Raw genomic sequence first — 17519 nt, forward strand, 5'->3', positions numbered from 1 at the left:
TAATATTCCATAATCTTGAGTACGAAGGGAAGCATAGAAAAGGTCAAAAGGCACAACAAGGAGTACTTAATTGAATAACGATATCATGAAAACTTGTTTATTCTAAATTATGTTTTTATATTTATTAGAGGTATTTTATGAAGTTACATTTAAGATGCACATAATACCTTTTTCAAGGGTAAATTGTAAAAAAATCCACAAATTTTGTTAATTTTCAGTCAATCCTTCAATCCAAAAAATTCCGCATCATACACGTCTTCAGTTTTTTATGTATTATCGGACTTTAGGCATTTTTTTATCAGGTTACCCAAAAATAGACTTACAATGCAAAATAAAGACACAAAATATGAATAAATCTACGACGTCATATATTTTGGCCATTGTACACTTTAAAAAGCGTTAGTTTGCAGAGTTTATTATTATGACGGCCAACCTTCCTCTTCAATTTGGAGCACCATATTTGTCAAATCATTTATTAAGTTTATAATGACAGTTTTGTATACAGTTATGACAGATTACCAATCAATGATTAATCTTGAGTGTGATCACTCACAAATTGGCTATTAGTAATTCTTTTGAGATAATTGGCTAATCAAGATAAGAGAGCATCAAAAAGGGCACAACATGGAGTACTTAAATTAAATTTTACGATATCAAAACTAACTTTCTTATTCCAATCTTATAGAGGTGCATTGTGGTCAGTTAGTGAAATCCTGTAAAAAATCAAAGTAAATCTAAGATCTTGAATCCTCAGGTTGGATGATTGTGTTAGTAATATCCGAGCTACATTATTACACTAATATCATTATATTATTAACCGAGCTACCTTGTTAGTCTACACAATGTAATACCCCGTTCTAATTACATATTTGATGCACTAATCTAGATGCATAAAATAACAAGTGGTATTTGAATGTTTACAATGATAAAAGAAAGTCCGACATCGCGAGCGATTAGTAACTCCTGCTTCCATTTTAGAAAAACCTCCTACATAAGAAAATGACCACGGTAATTAGTAAAATAAATATATATCTACCTATGGGAAAAAGAATAGGAAGTGGGGAAGAGATGAATAGTACCTAGACTTGACCTTCTTTACCACCTGCACCATCCCGGGAGCTCCGCCATCAAACAAGCTCCTTGACTCTACTTCTGCAAACGTGATGAAATTAAATAAAACAATGATGATGTTGGGATAATTTACCGAGAAAGACGCACAGCCATAACTTGTGTAGAGAATTAGAGTATAAAGGAAGGTATCAGCTTCCATTACCGACGCCTACCCAAAATTCTCTTTCACTTCCAAACTTTTATTTTCGAGCAAGTAGACGAAGAAGTTCCCAAGTGTTCAAATCTCTTTAGGAAGGAGGATTCCAAGTCTCGTCATAGAAATCTCTTATCATCCTCTCGAGGTAATGATTATCAAACCACGAGCTAAATCCTTTCAAGTTGTTATAAACATGTCATGTTAGCATGAATTCATATAGAACATAGAATCACAACCAAGCATGCTCCTAGATAACCAATCTTCAAATTCATGTGCCAATTCATGCTGAGCCTAAGTTACGTACTACTTGTGCAAAGTCTTGGAATCACATAAAAAGTAGGAAAAACTCCTAAATGTTTGACCAGCACCTTCGGAAGTTTATAACGAAAAATCTAACCGTTCAAATGAAATTTCCTTCGGTCATAATGAAGTTAGATAAGTTTTTTACCTTCCTTTAAAATTTCAGAACGATCGGACTACGTTTGAACCCCCGATCGTATAGAAAATCGACGCTGCTACTGTAGAAACCGACAGCCACTTCCGAAATTATTTCTGGAAAATCTAACCGTTAAAATTTGATCTCCTTCGGTAAGAATGATCCTTTATGAGTCTTCTACCTTTGGTTAAAATTTCGTGACAATCGGATGTTGTTTGAATTCCCGATCGTGAAGAAACTCGAGGCTGCACCTTGTGTGGCGAAAATTTAGAAAAGAAAAAGAAAGAGAGAGAGAGAGTTAGGAAGAGAATAGAGATAAATGATGATAAGAAAGAAGTTACGTATAGCAGCTAGTTTGACTCAGTAGATAATTGAAATAATGATTTTGCTTCCTTGACTTTTGGGCCTTTCAAATATCAAATGAGTGTTAGACTAAAATTAATTAGTCCTTATTTGGAATTCATTATTTATGATTGAATTAATCGCTCGAGATAAAATTCTCTTGAATTAATTTTGAGTAAGTGGGTTTGTATGTAAATCCTCAAGTTTATTAAATTAATTAATCTCTCGATTAATTAATACCAATAATTAAATCTACGGGTTTAATTAAAGTGAATGAGTTTATGAAAGAGAGAAGGAAAATAGGATGCATATCCTAAGAGCATATCATCCGCTATTGTTATTTCTTTGAAGCTAAATAGTTTATTATCTTTTATTGGACAAGGTCCATCGCAAGGAATTTAACTCCAAGTGGGTTAATATTGTCATACGGAGTAAGAAGCATACGAGGTGCACTTTCTTATCCTACAATGGATAAAAGTATAAAGTATTGTTTTATGATGATTAATTATGAAAATAATGTTGTCATGCCTTAAATGTTTTGTTTTATGTATGATGCCTATCTGTTTGGTTATACCGAATGTGCTATGCCAAATAAAGTAAGAAATCGAATTCGGGTCCTAGCAAGGGGAGAGTCCCTACTCGGACTAGTGTACACATGGACTGTGTGTCATCGAGAGGGTTGGCCGGTCCGGTGCTCGTGGAAAGTGGCCACTTTCCCGGCACCAGAAGAAAAGTTCAGATATGGCGAATTACAGAAGGAACTAAGACTGATCAGTCAACTTTTAAAGTAAAAGAATTTAGTAAGCTTGGGTCATTTTCAGAAAAACCCCGAGTATTACTTGTATGATGGCTTGACAATATTTGTTTTTATATATTGTATTTTTCGGCAACGTGTGCACTGAGTACCCCTGTACTCAGCCCTGCATGTATTTCTAAATGTGCAGGTTGAGCTCTGATGGAGTGGAGTGTGCTGAATCAACTATCTTATCCTACTACTGTATGCCGAATAAAGAAATCTACCCTACTAGTGTGTACTACTCTCGGAGGTTCATGTCTTCATACATGTAACCGCGTTCCAGTCGCTTCCGCTGTTTTATTCCATAAATTGAGATCCCTATTTCTAAAGAAACTCTGATGTGTGCTATGTTGTATTGTAAGAACCTTAACTCGATTTTGCATAATCGAGTATTGATTAAGCGAGTATTGTGTGTGAAAATCCTTTTTATCTAAAGATTGTCCTTCTATTCCATCCCAAGTCATAATCCAATGAGCTTAGTTATACTTAGCAAAGTTGGGTCGTGACAGAGTGGTATCAGAGCATGGTTGATTCTGCTCTGGACCCGAGAGTCTTCCTTGAACCCTAAGTCTAGACTTGTATCACTAGACCAAAATCCGATCACGTAAGAGATTCAGCACCCCATCTCATCGCGCTCAACCTTGAACGAGGTAACTTTTTTGAAAGTACAGTACGAAAGATAACTTGCTCTTTATGGCTTAACAGAATAAAAGACTAATATCTTTCAAGGGTGGAACCTTTGAAAGAGAAAAATAATCCAAGCAATACGAACCTAAGTAGTGATACTACTGTGCAGATAAGTTCTGTCTAGGAGTCTGGGTTTTAAGTGGGACCGCTTGTGACCCCTCCAGTTCGTCCTGGGAATTTATTTGGAATGGTAATTCTTCAAGTGGATTGTTGCAATCACCTTAAGAATTACTGAATCAGTTACTTCACTATAAAGATAATCCTCGATAATGCACAACGATTTCCCTGCTCGCCTTGACGATTAATGAAAACTTGAAAGCACGCCCCTCTAAAATGTCTTCCTCGAATTAGGGCTTCGTGATATAGTCTGATCGATTACCATCTTCTTGTAGATGGCACGTAACCGATCTACAACCGGAAGGAACAATGCCCCAAGGAGGACTCCTGAAAATATAATACGAGAATACGAGATGCACGCCCGTAACTGTGGTGAAGACTTGGGAAGTTTTCTCGCTCAGTCCCGTATATTTTGGGAAAGGGCAACCCGATATGGGGTATCCCATTACGAAGCGATAATACGTCTGATTGGATTACTGCCCAACAAATGGAAGACGTGGGCCATTCAGATTTCCCGAAACTACATCAACGACGCTGTGAATGGATTTCCTCGATTCCTAGGAGAGGTCCACTTTTGCCTTATTGTGTACCGGAATGTACCTCAAGGAACGTATCCAATATTGGGCAATCTGACCCCAACAAGGAGAACTCTACTAGGAGAACCCTCAATATCACGCTACACACAGTGGCGACGCACTCAAAATAGGGCAGGAGACACACTTAAAACAACAAAGGTGGTTGCATCAACAAAGTCCCCACCTGAAAAGAAGACAGAAGAACATTCTGGCAAAATTCGAAAGAGGTACCGAAAGGATAAGGCCCCAATGCAGGAAGAAGGAAATACACGAGATCGTGTCTACGTGGTCCCAGAGAAGAATTCTTATGAAGAATGGGGAGCGCGTCGAACTAGTGGGATATCCGAAGATCGATACCAGCCGGGTGAGGGTTCTCGCCTAAAAATATATGTAGAGAGCGATTCTGAAAACGATTCAGAAGAAGAACCAGAAGAAGAAAATAAGGAGAAGTCCAAGGAAAATCGCAACTCTCCATCTGACGCTAGTACCTCGTCCAAGTACTTCTTATAGATAAACCCCATGTGAACGCTTTGTTCTATTTTATCTTTGATTGTATCGTAGCTCTTGAAGCGTGGAACCTAAGTATCTGTATTCTGTACCCCTTAGTATAGACGGCATAGGCGTACTATGCATAGTCTTGTGTGCATGTGATCTGTAATAAAAGTCTTTTTCAAAGACAACCTTATGAATGATATCTATTATGTTTGTTCCTACTATCTTTAAGACATACCAGAATATTGTTATGTATATATGATTATACCTTAGATTGTGTCCTTTAAATCTCGACCACCTATCGTAAGAGAAACTAGTGCTTAAACGACCTTCTTGAACTAGCAGAATGCCTCCTATGAGAGCCAGACGTGGAAGGCCTAGAGGACCCCGAAGAATGCCTAGAAGAGAGCCACGAACTGTCCAAGGAGAACGTCAAGAGTGGCAAGGCATCACACCACCTCCATCACCTCCCCCACCGCCCCCTCCTGCGGGGATACCGGAACGAAGGATCGAAGAAGTCTTCCTAAGACAAAACCCACCGGTATTCAACGGAATGGGAGATCCTTCTGAGGCTGAAGTATGGATACGTGCACTAGAACGTATTTTTGACCTCTTGCACTGTACCGACAAGGAGCGGATGACTTGTGTGACTTTCCAGTTGACTGGATCAGCGGATTTCTGGTGGGAAGCACGGAGGAAGGTTTTGACTCCCGACCAACTGGCAAACATGACCTGGGAGCAATTCAAGACCAGTGTGTATGATAAGTACATTCCAAAAAGCTACCGCAAGAAGAAGGAGATGGAGTTCTACAATCTGAAGCAGGGAAAAATGTCAGCGACTGAATACGATCGTGTTTTCTGTGAAATGTCAAGATACGTCCCTGATCAAGTGGATACAGAAGAGAAGATGGCTGAAAAATTTCGCACTGGATTAAGGTACGAGATAAGGATGGCGTTAGCAAGCCACAGGGGACTGACATACCCTGAGTCCCTTAGTCGAGCCCTGGACATTGAGGCAGCAATGCCCAGTGAAAAACCTATGGCAAATGTGGTCCCACCGCCATCTCAAGCCCAGCCTAACCCCTTCAAGGATAAGAGGAAATGGGAAGGGAACCAGAATGCTCAAGGACCGAAGAAACCATGGCAGACTCCCAACCAAGCTCCGGGATTGGGAAAACCGCCTACTTCCTATCCGGTAGGAGGTTACCAAGCCAAGCTCCCTCCTTGCCCTAAGTGCAACAGGATACACACGGGGATTTGCAAAGCAGGGACTGACACTTGCTTTGCATGTGGCAAGACTGGTCACTTTGCAAGGAACTGTCCCAACAAACCTCCAGAGATGGGAGCAAGGCCACAACTGAGAGCAATGCATGCCCTGGAAGGAAATAAGCAACACCTACATCGTCAGCCACAACGACCCAGCCTTCCATCACAAGCCAAAGCTTACGCACTAAGCCGGAACCAGTCTGAGAAGAACAAAGGGAACTTGGCAGGTATGGGAAAATTACTTGACATACCTATCATTCTTCTGTTTGATACTGGCGCCTCGCATTCATTCATATCAGCACTCTGCGTGAATACTTTAAAACTACCTACAAAACCAGCCGAACCTAGAATTATAGTAGTTTCGCCAATAGGAGGCATTGTGGAAATCAAATACCTATGCTCGAACGTAGAACTTTCTTTTGGAAATCATAAACTCATAGCCAACAACTTGAGTGTCATGTCAATGTCAGACGTTGACATAATCTTGGGGATGGATTGGCTAGCCGAAAACCATGCCACCATCTTATGCAATCAACGACAAATTTCTTTCCAGTCCCCTGGAAAAGAACCAACGAGCTTTCATGGGATTAGTATGGGGAAGCGAAAATCCGTAATCTCCGCCCTACAAGCCGCGACTCTCATGAGGAAGGGCCATCCTGCCTACCTTGTCTATCTGAAGGAAGAACGAGAAGCTGAGAGAAAAACTGAAGATGTGAAAGTTGTGCGCGAATATCTAGACGTGTTTCCTGAAACTCTTCCTGGATTACCACCAGATCGGAAACTAGAATTTACCATAGATCTTGAACCTGGATCTGCCCCAATCTCAAAAGCACCATATCGGATGGCTCCAAAGGAGTTAGAAGAACTCAAGGTCCAACTTCAGGAACTAATGGACCTAGGTTTTATCCGGCCTAGTGTCTCACCTTGGGGAGCACCCGTACTCTTTGTAAAGAAAAAGGACGGAACACTAAGGATGTGCATCGACTATCGAGAACTGAATAAGCTGACTCTCAAGAATAAATATCCTCTACCAAGGATAGATGATCTGTTCGATCAACTCAAGGGGGCCAGCGTATTCTCCAAGATAGATTTGAGATCCGGTTATCACCAGCTGAAGATCCGGCCAGAAGACATACCTAAGACGGCCTTTCGAACCAGATATGGCCACTACGAATCTGTAGTAATGCCATTCGGGTTAACAAATGCCCCAGCCGTTTTCATGGATTTAATGAACAGAACTTTCCACTCATACCTCGACAAATTTGTCTTGGTATTCATAGATGACGTACTCATCTACTCGAAGGATAGGGTGAAACACGAGGAACACCTAAGAGCTGTCTTGGACACGCTCAGACATGAGAAGTTTTATGCCAAGTTCAGCAAGTGTGAATTTTGGCTTGACGAAGTAAATTTTCTTGGACATATCGTAACCGCAGAGGGAGTCCGAGTAGACCCAGCCAAAATAGAAGCAGTACAAAATTGGAAGTCGCCAACCAACCCAAATGAAATTCGTAGCTTCTTAGGATTGGCTGGCTACTATAGGCGATTCATTGAAGGATTTTCCAAGATTGCAAGGCCAATGACGCAACAACTTCAAAAGAACATCAAATTCTCATGGACTCCAGAATGTGAGAAACGTTTCCAACTACTAAAAGAGAAGCTAACCACTGCTCCAGTACTAGCGGTCCCTGAACCGGGAACAGGCTACGTCGTCTACACTGATGCATCAAAGAATGGACTCGGCTGTGTCCTGATGCAGAATGGAAAAGTGATTGCATACGCATCACGACAACTCCGTCCCCACGAGCTAAACTATCCCACGCATGATCTAGAACTAGCTGCTGTAGTGCACGCACTAAAAATATGGAGACATCATCTCTATGGAGTTCGATGTGAAATCTTCACAGATCATAAGAGCCTCAAATACTTCTTCGAACAGAAGGATCTAAACATGCGACAGCGGAGATGGCTCGAGCTAGTAAAGGACTACGACTGTGGCATAAACTATCATCCTGGGAAGGCCAATGTTGTAGCCGACGCCTTGAGCAGGAAGACTCAGCCCTTAGCAGCCTTTTTCACCCAAAAAGAAGAACTGATAAAAGAATTCAGCAAGCTGAGTCTGGAAATGGTACGATCGCCCGAGACAGTACAAGGAATAATAGCTACTCTAGTAGTAGAACCAGACTTGAGAAACCGCATAGTGGAAACACAGAGAAGAGATGAGACACTGGAAAAGATACGGATGAAAGTGAGGATGGGCAATCAAGGGAATTTCCGTGAAGAAACAGATAGTGCACTTACCTTTGAAGGAAGGTTGTGTGTTCCTAACAATGAGAAGCTCCGAGACGAGATTTTGAGTGAGGCCCACGACACGCCATACACTGCCCACCCTGGGAGCACCAAAATGTACCATGACTTGAAGAAGAAATTTTGGTGGGAAGGAATGAAGAAAAGTATAGCATCATTTGTTGAACGATGCTTAACTTGTCAGCAAGTCAAGGCTCTGCATCAACGGCCCTATGGAAAACTACAACCGCTGGAAATTCCCGAATGGAAATGGGAACATATAACAATGGATTTTGTGACGGGACTACCCAACTCCAAGCGAGGAAATACCGCCATATGGGTAATTGTAGATCGTATTGAAGGAAATTTCATTTGAACGGTTAGAGTATTCCATGGAGACGTATGATTTCACGTACGTATAGTTGGGCTAGTTTATCTGAACCGTACGTAATGGAAATTGGTATAAAATGGGCACTCTTGGTGAGGCGATCTACAATTACCCATATGGCGGTATTTCCTCGCTTGGAGTTGGGTAGTCCCGTCACAAAATCCATTGTTATATGTTCCCATTTCCATTCGGGAATTTCCAGCGGTTGTAGTTTTCCTTAGGGCCGTTGATGCAGAGCCTTGACTTGCTGACAAGTTAAGCATCGTTCAACAAATGATGCTATACTTTTCTTCATTCCTTCCCACCAAAATTTCTTCTTCAAGTCATGGTACATTTTGGTGCTCCCAGGGTGGGCAGTGTATGGCGTGTCGTGGGCCTCACTCAAAATCTCGTCTCGGAGCTTCTCATTGTTAGGAACACACAACCTTCCTTCAAAGGTAAGTGCACTATCTGTTTCTTCACGGAAATTCCCTTGATTGCCCATCCTCACTTTCATCCGTATCTTTTCCAGTGTCTCATCTCTTCTCTGTGTTTCCACTATGCGGTTTCTCAAGTCTGGTTCTACTACTAGAGTAGCTATTATTCCTTGTACTGTCTCGGGCGATCGTACCATTTCCAGACTCAGCTTGCTGAATTCTTTTATCAGTTCTTCTTTTTGGGTGAAAAAGGCTGCTAAGGGCTGAGTCTTCCTGCTCAAGGCGTCGGCTACAACATTGGCCTTCCCAGGATGATAGTTTATGCCACAGTCGTAGTCCTTTACTAGCTCGAGCCATCTCCGCTGTCGCATGTTTAGATCCTTCTGTTCGAAGAAGTATTTGAGGCTCTTATGATCTGTGAAGATTTCACATCGAACTCCATAGAGATGATGTCTCCATATTTTTAGTGCGTGCACTACAGCAGCTAGTTCTAGATCATGCGTGGGATAGTTTAGCTCGTGGGGACGGAGTTGTCGTGATGCGTATGCAATCACTTTTCCATTCTGCATCAGGACACAGCCGAGTCCATTCTTTGATGCATCAGTGTAGACGACGTAGCCTGTTCCCGGTTCAGGGACCGCTAGTACTGGAGCAGTGGTTAGCTTCTCTTTTAGTAGTTGGAAACTTTTCTCACATTCTGGAGTCCATGAGAATTTGATGTTCTTTTGAAGTTGTTGCGTCATTGGCCTTGCAATCTTGGAAAATCCTTCAATGAATCGCCTATAGTAGCCAGCCAATCCTAAGAAGCTACGAATTTCATTTGGGTTGGTTGGCGACTTCCAATTTTGTACTGCTTCTATTTTGGCTGGGTCTACTCGGACTCCCTCTGCGGTTACGATATGTCCAAGAAAATTTACTTCGTCAAGCCAAAATTCACACTTGCTGAACTTGGCATAAAACTTCTCATGTCTGAGCGTGTCCAAGACAGCTCTTAGGTGTTCCTCGTGTTTCACCCTATCCTTCGAGTAGATGAGTACGTCATCTATGAATACCAAGACAAATTTGTCGAGGTATGAGTGGAAAGTTCTGTTCATTAAATCCATGAAAACGGCTGGGGCATTTGTTAACCCGAATGGCATTACTACAGATTCGTAGTGGCCATATCTGGTTCGAAAGGCCGTCTTAGGTATGTCTTCTGGCCGGATCTTCAGCTGGTGATAACCGGATCTCAAATCTATCTTGGAGAATACGCTGGCCCCCTTGAGTTGATCGAACAGATCATCTATCCTTGGTAGAGGATATTTATTCTTGAGAGTCAGCTTATTCAGTTCTCGATAGTCGATGCACATCCTTAGTGTTCCGTCCTTTTTCTTTACAAAGAGTACGGGTGCTCCCCAAGGTGAGACACTAGGCCGGATAAAACCTAGGTCCATTAGTTCCTGAAGTTGGACCTTGAGTTCTTCTAACTCCTTTGGAGCCATCCGATATGGTGCTTTTGAGATTGGGGCAGATCCAGGTTCAAGATCTATGGTAAATTCTAGTTTCCGATCTGGTGGTAATCCAGGAAGAGTTTCAGGAAACACGTCTAGATATTCGCGCACAACTTTCACATCTTCAGTTTTTCTCTCAGCTTCTCGTTCTTCCTTCAGATAGACAAGGTAGGCAGGATGGCCCTTCCTCATGAGAGTCGCGGCTTGTAGGGCGGAGATTACGGATTTTCGCTTCCCCATACTAATCCCATGAAAGCTCGTTGGTTCTTTTCCAGGGGACTGGAAAGAAATTTGTCGTTGATTGCATAAGATGGTGGCATGGTTTTCGGCTAGCCAATCCATCCCCAAGATTATGTCAACGTCTGACATTGACATGACACTCAAGTTGTTGGCTATGAGTTTATGATTTCCAAAAGAAAGTTCTACGTTCGAGCATAGGTATTTGATTTCCACAATGCCTCCTATTGGCGAAACTACTATAATTCTAGGTTCGGCTGGTTTTGTAGGTAGTTTTAAAGTATTCACGCAGAGTGCTGATATGAATGAATGCGAGGCGCCAGTATCAAACAGAAGAATGATAGGTATGTCAAGTAATTTTCCCATACCTGCCAAGTTCCCTTTGTTCTTCTCAGACTGGTTCCGGCTTAGTGCGTAAGCTTTGGCTTGTGATGGAAGGCTGGGTCGTTGTGGCTGACGATGTAGGTGTTGCTTATTTCCTTCCAGGGCATGCATTGCTCTCAGTTGTGGCCTTGCTCCCATCTCTGGAGGTTTGTTGGGACAGTTCCTTGCAAAGTGACCAGTCTTGCCACATGCAAAGCAAGTGTCAGTCCCTGCTTTGCAAATCCCCGTGTGTATCCTGTTGCACTTAGGGCAAGGAGGGAGCTTGGCTTGGTAACCTCCTACCGGATAGGAAGTAGGCGGTTTTCCCAATCCCGGAGCTTGGTTGGGAGTCTGCCATGGTTTCTTCGGTCCTTGAGCATTCTGGTTCCCTTCCCATTTCCTCTTATCCTTGAAGGGGTTAGGCTGGGCTTGAGATGGCGGTGGGACCACATTTGCCATAGGTTTTTCACTGGGCATTGCTGCCTCAATGTCCAGGGCTCGACTAAGGGACTCAGGGTATGTCAGTCCCCTGTGGCTTGCTAACGCCATCCTTATCTCGTACCTTAATCCAGTGCGAAATTTTTCAGCCATCTTCTCTTCTGTATCCACTTGATCAGGGACGTATCTTGACATTTCACAGAAAACACGATCGTATTCAGTCGCTGACATTTTTCCCTGCTTCAGATTGTAGAACTCCATCTCCTTCTTCTTGCGGTAGCTTTTTGGAATGTACTTATCATACACACTGGTCTTGAATTGCTCCCAGGTCATGTTTGCCAGTTGGTCGGGAGTCAAAACCTTCCTCCGTGCTTCCCACCAGAAATCCGCTGATCCAGTCAACTGGAAAGTCACACAAGTCATCCGCTCCTTGTCGGTACAGTGCAAGAAGTCAAAAATACGTTCTAGTGCACGTATCCATACTTCAGCCTCAGAAGGATCTCCCATTCCGTTGAATACCGGTGGGTTTTGTCTTAGGAAGACTTCTTCGATCCTTCGTTCCGGTATCCCCGCAGGAGGGGGCGGTGGGGGAGGTGATGGAGGTGGTGTGATGCCTTGCCACTCTTGACGTTCTCCTTGGACAGTTCGTGGCTCTCTTCTAGGCATTCTTCGGGGTCCTCTAGGCCTTCCACGTCTGGCTCTCATAGGAGGCATTCTGCTAGTTCAAGAAGGTCGTTTAAGCACTAGTTTCTCTTACGATAGGTGGTCGAGATTTAAAGGACACAATCTAAGGTATAATCATATATACATAACAATATTCTGGTATGTCTTAAAGATAGTAGAAACAAACATAATAGATATCATTCATAAGGTTGTCTTTGAAAAAGACTTTTATTACAGATCACATGCACACAAGACTATGCATAGTACGCCTATGCCGTCTATACTAAGGGGTACAGAATACAGATACTTAGGTTCCACGCTTCAAGAGCTACGATACAATCAAAGATAAAATAGAACAAAGCGTTCACATGGGGTTTATCTATAAGAAGTACTTGGACGAGGTACTAGCGTCAGATGGAGAGTTGCGATTTTCCTTGGACTTCTCCTTATTTTCTTCTTCTGGTTCTTCTTCTGAATCGTTTTCAGAATCGCTCTCTACATATATTTTTAGGCGAGAACCCTCACCCGGCTGGTATCGATCTTCGGATATCCCACTAGTTCGACGCGCTCCCCATTCTTCATAAGAATTCTTCTCTGGGACCACGTAGACACGATCTCGTGTATTTCCTTCTTCCTGCATTGGGGCCTTATCCTTTCGGTACCTCTTTCGAATTTTGCCAGAATGTTCTTCTGTCTTCTTTTCAGGTGGGGACTTTGTTGATGCAACCACCTTTGTTGTTTTAAGTGTGTCTCCTGCCCTATTTTGAGTGCGTCGCCACTGTGTGTAGCGTGATATTGAGGGTTCTCCTAGTAGAGTTCTCCTTGTTGGGGTCAGATTGCCCAATATTGGATACGTTCCTTGAGGTACATTCCGGTACACAATAAGGCAAAAGTGGACCTCTCCTAGGAATCGAGGAAATCCATTCACAGCGTCGTTGATGTAGTTTCGGGAAATCTGAATGGCCCACGTCTTCCATTTGTTGGGCAGTAATCCAATCAGACGTATTATCCCTTCGTAATGGGATACCCCATATCGGGTTGCCCTTTCCCAAAATATACGGGACTGAGCGAGAAAACTTCCCAAGTCTTCACCACAGTTACGGGCGTGCATCTCGTGTTCTCGTATTATATTTTCAGGAGTCCTCCTTGGGGCATTGTTCCTTCCGGTTGTAGATCGGTTACGTGCCATCTACAAGAAGATGGTAATCGATCAGACTATATCACGAAGCCCTAATTCGAGGAAGACATTTTAGAGGGGCGTGCTTTCAAGTTTTCTTTAATCGTCAAGGCGAGCAGGGAAATCGTTGTGCATTATCGAGGATTATCTTTATAGTGAAGTAACTGATTCAGTAATTCTTAAGGTGATTGCAACAATCCACTTGAATAATTACCATTCCAAATAAATTCCCAGGACGAACTGGAGGGGTCACAAGCGGTCCCACTTAAAACCCAGACTCCTAGACAGAACTTATCTGCACAGTAGTATCACTACTTAGGTTCGTATTGCTTGGATTATTTTTCTCTTTCAAAGGTTCCATCCTTGAAAGATATTAGTCTTTTATTCTGTTAAGCCATAAAGAGCAAGTTATCTTTCGTACTGTACTTTCAAAAAAGTTACCTCGTTCAAGGTTGAGCGCGATGAGATGGGGTGCTGAATCTCTTACGTGATCGGATTTTGGTCTAGTGATACAAGTCTAGACTTAGGGTTCAAGGAAGACTCTCGGGTCCAGAGCAGAATCAACCATGCTCTGATACCACTCTGTCACGACCCAACTTTGCTAAGTATAACTAAGCTCATTGGATTATGACTTGGGATGGAATAGAAGGACAATCTTTGGATAAAAAGGATTTTCACACACAATACTCGCTTAATCAATACTCGATTATGCAAAATCGAGTTAAGGTTCTTACAATACAACATAGCACACATCAGAGTTTCTTTAGAAATAGGGATCTCAATTTATGGAATAAAACAGCGGAAGCGACTGGAACGCGGTTACATGTATGAAGACATGAACCTCCGAGAGTAGTACACACTAGTAGGGTAGATTTCTTTATTCGGCATACAGTAGTAGGATAAGATAGTTGATTCAGCACACTCCACTCCATCAGAGCTCAACCTGCACATTTAGAAATACATGCAGGGCTGAGTACAGGGGTACTCAGTGCACACGTTGCCGAAAAATACAATATATAAAAACAAATATTGTCAAGCCATCATACAAGTAATACTCGGGGTTTTTCTGAAAATGACCCAAGCTTACTAAATTCTTTTACTTTAAAAGTTGACTGATCAGTCTTAGTTCCTTCTGTAATTCGCCATATCTGAACTTTTCTTCTAGTGCCGGGAAAGTGGCACTTTCCACGAGCACCGGACCGGCCAACCCTCTCGATGACACACAGTCCATGTGTACACTAGTCCGAGTAGGGACTCTCCCCTTACTAGGACCCGAATTCGATTTCTTACTTTATTTGGCATAGCACATTCGGTATAACCAAACAGATAGGCATCATACATAAAACAAAACATTTAAGGCATGACAACATTATTTTCATAATTAATCATCATAAAACAATACTTTATACTTTTATCCATTGTAGGATAAGAAAGTGTACCTCGTATGCTTCTTACTCCGTATGACAATATTAACCCACTTGGAGTTAAATTCCTTGCGATGGACCTTGTCCAATAAAAGATAATAAACTATTTAGCTTCAAAGAAATAACAATAGCGGATGATATGCTCTTAGGATATGCATCCTATTTTCCTTCTCTCTTTCATAAACTCATTCACTTTAATTAAACCCGTAGATTTAATTATTGGTATTAATTAATCGAGAGATTAATTAATTTAATAAACTTGAGGATTTACATACAAACCCACTTACTCAAAATTAATTCAAGAGAATTTTATCTCGAGCGATTAATTCAATCATAAATAATGAATTCCAAATAAGGACTAATTAATTTTAGTCTAACACTCATTTGATATTTGAAAGGCCCAAAAGTCAAGGGAGCAAAATCATTATTTCAATTATCTACTGAGTCAAACTAGCTGCTATACGTAACTTCTTTCTTATCATCATTTATCTCTATTCTCTTCCTAACTCTCTCTCTCTCTTTCTTTTTCTTTTCTAAATTTTCGCCACACAAGGTGCAGCCTCGAGTTTCTTCACGATCGGGAATTCAAACAACATCCGATTGTCACGAAATTTTAACCAAAGGTAGAAGACTCATAAAGGATCATTCTTACCGAAGGAGATCAAATTTTAACGGTTAGATTTTCCAGAAATAATTTCGGAAGTGGCTGTCGGTTTCTACAGTAGCAGCGTCGATGTTCTATACGATCGGGGGTTCAAACGTAGTCCGATCGTTCTGACATTTTAAAGGAAGGTAAACAACTTATCTAACTTCATTATGACCGAAGGAAATTTCATTTGAACGGTTAGAGTTTTCGTTATAAACTTCCGAAGGTGCTGGTCAAACATTTAGGAGTTTTTCCTACTTTTTATGTGATTCCAAGACTTTGCACAAGTAGTACGTAACTTAGGCTCAGCATGAATTGGCACATGAATTTGAAGATTGATTATCTAGGAGCATGCTTGGTTGTGATTCTATGTTCTATATGAATACATGCTAACATGACATGTTTATAACAACTTGAAAGGATTTAGCTCGTGGTTTGATAATCATTACCTCGAGAGGATGATAAGAGATTTCTATGACGAGACTTGGAATCCTCCTTCCTAAAGAGAGTTTGAACACTTGGTATCGGGAGGTTGGGAACTTCTTCGTCTACTTGCTCGAAAATAAAAGTTTGGAAGTGAAAGAGAATTTTGGGTAGGCGTCGGTAATGGAAGCTGATACCTTCCTTTATACTCTAATTCTCTACACAAGTTATGGCTGTGCGTCTTTCTCGGTAAATTATCCCAACATCATCATTGTTTTATTTAATTTCATCACGTTTGCAGAAGTAGAGTCAAGGAGCTTGTTTGATGGCGGAGCTCCCGGGATGGTGCAGGTGGTAAAGAAGGTCAAGTCTAGGTACTATTCATCTCTTCCCCACTTCCTATTCTTTTGCCCATAGGTAGATATATATTTATTTTACTAATTACCGTGGTCATTTTCTTATGTAGGAGGTTTTTCTAAAATGGAAGCAGGAGTTACTAATCGCTCGCGATGTCGGACTTTCTTTTATCATTGTAAACATTCAAATACCACTTGTTATTTTATGCATCTAGATTAGTGCATCAAATACCACTTAGTTATAAGAGAGCATCAAAAAGGGCACAACATGGAGTACTTAAATTAAATTTTACGATATCAAAACTAACTTTCTTATTCCAATCTTATAGGGATGCATTGTGGTCAGTTAGTGAAATCCTGTAAAAAATCAAAGTAAATCTAAGATCTTGAATCCTCAGGTTGGATGATTGTGATAGTAATATCCGAGCTATATTATTACACTAATATCATTATATTATTAACTGAGCTACCTTGTTAGTCTACACAATCTACATTATTAGACTAAAACACGTTACATTATTAGCCGAACTACATTATTAGATGACACGTGACATTGATCTAACGGTTACATCACAAGATCCAATGACTGAGATTTGCTTTGATTCTTGATATAATTTCACTTATTGACCATAGCGCGCTCTTATATATTCCATATTATGGATGTGATCAAATGAAGACTCTAAATATTGTACAAACTCAAAACTATGATTTGGACATTGAAAAATGTCAACAGATCACAAGAAAACATCAACAGGAAAATGTCAACAAAATTTCAACGTAGTCAATGATTTTGATGTTGTGTTGATACTGTGTTGACATTAAAATCTTGAATTTTACATTGTGTTGATATTGTATTGAAACTGTATTGAAGCTGTGTTGAGGAGTTTTGAGTTTATACAATATATAAGTTTGCATTTTATCACTACCCTTCCATGTTACATATAGTTTTATGAGATTATATGTAAGATACACATAATATTTTTTGAAAAGGATATATTGTCAGAAAAACAACAAAGTTTTGTCAATTCACTGTCATTTTTGTATTTAAAAAAAATGAATTGAAAACTTGTCAAAGTTATTATATACTTAATCGGTTATTGCAAAAAGTTGTGAGATTAACAAAATATTGTACTCCCGTCGTCCCACAAAAGATGTCACACTTGTGGGACGACACGAAATTTTAGGAGGTTTTGTTTTGTGTGTTAAATGAAGAGAGAAAATATAATTTTTATAT

The 17519-nt window shown here is 41.0% G+C and overlaps 4 long non-coding RNA genes across 8 annotated transcripts; 2 read left to right on the top strand and 2 right to left on the bottom strand.

Annotated features, from left to right (window-relative positions):
* Positions 1 to 729: 729 nt before the first annotated feature.
* Positions 730 to 2039, bottom strand: LOC125196437 (uncharacterized). 4 transcript variants are annotated; one of them, XR_007171893.2, is made up of 4 exons: positions 1716 to 2039; positions 1228 to 1441; positions 1080 to 1152; positions 730 to 987 (listed from the first exon to the last, which is right to left on the bottom strand). It is a non-coding gene; the product is annotated as an uncharacterized LOC125196437 (long non-coding RNA). The 4 variants fall into 4 exon arrangements; XR_007171892.2 differs by having other exon boundaries at positions 1284 to 1434; positions 1716 to 2038; XR_007171891.2 differs by having other exon boundaries at positions 1274 to 1441; positions 1716 to 2038.
* An 89-nt stretch (positions 2040 to 2128) lies between these two features.
* On the top strand, positions 2129 to 3294 carry LOC125191655 (uncharacterized). The gene is made up of 2 exons (XR_007171198.2): positions 2129 to 2492; positions 2990 to 3294. It is a non-coding gene; the product is annotated as an uncharacterized LOC125191655 (long non-coding RNA).
* Positions 3295 to 14092: 10798 nt separating this feature from the next.
* LOC148929422 (uncharacterized) lies at positions 14093 to 16094 on the bottom strand. Its single transcript, XR_016128657.1, has 3 exons — positions 15956 to 16094; positions 14876 to 14940; positions 14093 to 14379 (listed from the first exon to the last, which is right to left on the bottom strand). It is a non-coding gene; the product is annotated as an uncharacterized LOC148929422 (long non-coding RNA).
* Positions 15328 to 16692, top strand: LOC125196661 (uncharacterized). 2 transcript variants are annotated; one of them, XR_016128656.1, is made up of 4 exons: positions 15328 to 15652; positions 15927 to 16109; positions 16231 to 16303; positions 16396 to 16692. It is a non-coding gene; the product is annotated as an uncharacterized LOC125196661 (long non-coding RNA). The 2 variants fall into 2 exon arrangements; XR_007171916.2 differs by having other exon boundaries at positions 15331 to 15652; positions 15927 to 16099.
* The last annotated feature ends 827 nt before the right edge of the window (positions 16693 to 17519 follow it).

The sequence above is a fragment of the Salvia hispanica genome, chromosome 4, assembly GCF_029641045.1.
Source record: "Salvia hispanica isolate PSC_SH4W2 chromosome 4, Shi_PSC_v1, whole genome shotgun sequence".
Lineage (NCBI taxonomy): Eukaryota > Viridiplantae > Streptophyta > Magnoliopsida > Lamiales > Lamiaceae > Salvia > Salvia hispanica.